Raw genomic sequence first — 3286 nt, forward strand, 5'->3', positions numbered from 1 at the left:
AATGCTAAGCCATACACAGATAGTTTAAGAAAGCACTTTAAGAAGGAAATATCCACATCTTCTTTATCCATTCATGGTTTATGTATACAATGGAATATTACTCAGCAATTAGAAACGACAAATACCCACCATTTGCTTCAACGTGGATGGAACTGGAGGGTATTATGCTGAGTGAAATAAGTCAATCGGAGAAGGACAAACAGTGTATGTTCTCATTCATTTGGGGAATATGAATAATAGTGAAAGGGAATATAAAGGAAGGGAAAAGAAATGTTGGGAAATATCAGGAAGGGAGACAGAACATAAAGATTCCTAACTCGGGGAAACGAACTAGGGGTGGTGGAAGGGGAGGAGGGCGGGTGTTGGAGGGGAATGGGTGACGGGCACTGAGGTGGACACTTGACGGGATGAGCACTGAGTGTTTTTCTGTATGTTGGTAAATTGAACACCAATAAAGATTAATTTAAAAAAAAGAAATTGATTTTGTAATTTAAAAACAAGTTTAATTGACAGGTATTTTCACAACAATTCTTAAAATCTTTGCCTGAGCCCAGTTTATAAGACAGCTCTGACTGTACTTACCTTTGTGTTTTAGGAAAACAAAACTTTGATCTTGGCTTTGATATTTGGCGACTTGTTTTAGACAGAAGTGGCTACTTGCCCTTGAGAATACAGCCAGTTAAAGATTCTTCATTCATTTCTTACGATACTATTGCTTATTCTCCCTCACTATATTCAATGAGTCGTTTTCACCTCCCATTGAAGCATATGAGAGACAGATATAAAAAAAAAAAGAGAGAGCATCTGTCAAGAAGTCAAAGATTTGTAAGAGAACTATGGGCTATCGTGGGATTTTTCCAGTTAGTGAGAATCCTGAGCTGAAGTAGACTGTTATCATTCTACTCTACCCATTTACTTCCAAATCTTGACCTAACATAGGACCATAGGAGCAGTAAGCAATGGTTGTAATGTTCTGAGTTGCATGTCAGATAAGCTTTCTCTAAGCTATTTTTTAACAGATACGTCGAGGGATGATTTTTATGCTATAAAGTTAACCCATTTTAGGTGTATGCCCTAATAATGCTTAGTAGTTTAGAGCTGTGCCACCACCACCACAATTCATTTTAGAACAGTTCTATCAACATCCCAATTTCTGTTCCTATGCTCCGACTCAGTCACATACAAAACTATGTTCTACCTCTAATCATTTGTTTTGGGAACATTGAGGTTCATTCCTGCTATAGCATGTATTAAATGTGGTTCATTTTTATTCCTGAATAGTATTCCATTGTGTGGATATGCCACCTTTTGTTTATTCACCAGTTGATAGACGTTGGAATATTTTCCATTTTTGGCTACTATGCATAACACTGCTATGAGCATTCACAGACAAGTCTTTGAAGGTGCATATGTTTTCATTTCTTTTCAGTAAACACCTATAAGTTGTAATGCCAAACTGCTTTCTAAGGACCATACCTTTACCTCAGCACCATTGGAAAGGATTCCCATTTCTCTACATCTTCACTAATGCTAATTATTTTCAGTCTGTTTGATATAGCCACTCAGTAAGGTAAGAAGTGATATATCATTTTGCTGGAGAAAGTTCAAGAATATTGCAGGGCTCCTGGGTGGCGTAGTTGGTTCAGCGTCAGACTCTTGATTTTGGTTTGGGTCATGACATCAGGGTGCTGAGATCGAGCCCCCCTCAGACTCTGTGCTCAGCAGGGAGTCTGCTTCAGTTTCTCTCTCTCTATCTCTGCCCCTCCCCATCATGTGCTCTCACTCTCTCTCTCAAATAAATAAATAAATAAATGTTTAAAAATAATATTGGAGAGGGATACCAAATCAGAACTTCAAACAATAGTGATATACACAAGCATATTGTCACCTGAGTTAAAAGCACTGTCCAATATAAAATGTGGATATTCTGCTTACCAAGCATTGTATTTACATTAATTTTTTATTTATTTTTGTACTTATTGCATGAAAACGTTATTTATCCTAATTACTGAAATTTGGGTGTTTCCTTAAATTTTGCACTAGATGTAGGTGACTCACCATAGTCTAGGAGTTCAACAAGGCTTCCAGAGTTTCCTGGGTTCCATCTCCCAAAGCATGAGGTATTTGCCATCTGCAGCTTTTATTCTTCATTCTTTCATATTTTTGTGCCAACAAGGCTAACAGAGGAAAAATGGGGATAAATACTGATCTAAGGCAAACCCAATGAAAAGGCTACATGAACATTCCCTAGTGAAGGTAAAACCAGTAAGAGTGATGAATCAACAGCTCTTATGGATGCAAAGGATGAGTTCATTGTACAGTCACCAACTCCAAAGACATCTTTGCCAAGAAGGAGAGAGATGATTTTTAGATTTGAGAAAAAGGAGAGTGAAGGTTTTCAATATTTATGTACATTTTTGGTATTACAACACAAAGTAGGTAAACTATGTGAAGTAGCTCACGGTGTTTGTCCTTCAGAGATCATACATGTCAGGCAGCAAAGGAAGACATTATATGAGTATATATCTGCAAGGTAGGAAGTGCAGAGAAGTGAACCTGAAGCAATACATGGGAAGATAAAGTGTGGAGGGAGGGAGCCTCCCTCACTTTAGGAAAGTGATAGAGCAAAGTAGCACAATATTAGAGATTTTAGAGGTCTGCTCCAGTGAGGTCCCTGACTGAGGTAGTCCCTGGTTCAGGTGGTGAAGCAGGGGTGGAATCCTAGGTGGAACAGGGTGGTCTCAGAGTCCCTGAGGGTCACAGGAAGACTGAGGGTCCCTCAGTCTGCTCCATCACAGCCTGGGTGAGCACATAGTGTGGTCAGACCAGGGAGACAGGTGTGATTGACTGGTTTTCCCTGAGGGTGCACAGAGGAGATGGGTCCCAAGCTTTCTGCTCTGGGACTGGAGATTGGGAGGACACCATTTTCTCTCTTATCCTCTAAAGCAAGGCAGAAAGTCTTCAGGGAACAAAAGCCACATAGAGCAATCCTTACCCTACCAAGTGAAATCATTTTAATACAGGTCACCATCTCAAATCCTATCTAATACAAAGTCTGGTATAAATACGGTGTTCCTCACTCATTAAATTGCTGGGAAAAAAATGTGTGAGTCTAAAGAGTGACATTCAAGAAAAGAATGTATTTCCATAAAATGAGGTTTTGTCTTTGGTAGTTCTTTTAAGGCTCAAAGGCTTTAATTTTGGCTCCCAAAATACGACAGCTAGAATGATATGCTCTATGTGAGCCATGTAGGTCAAGATCTATGATGAAGTCCACAAATCAGAG

The sequence above is a fragment of the Vulpes lagopus genome, chromosome 2 (assembly GCF_018345385.1).
Source record: "Vulpes lagopus strain Blue_001 chromosome 2, ASM1834538v1, whole genome shotgun sequence".
NCBI classification, from domain to species: Eukaryota; Metazoa; Chordata; class Mammalia; order Carnivora; family Canidae; genus Vulpes; species Vulpes lagopus.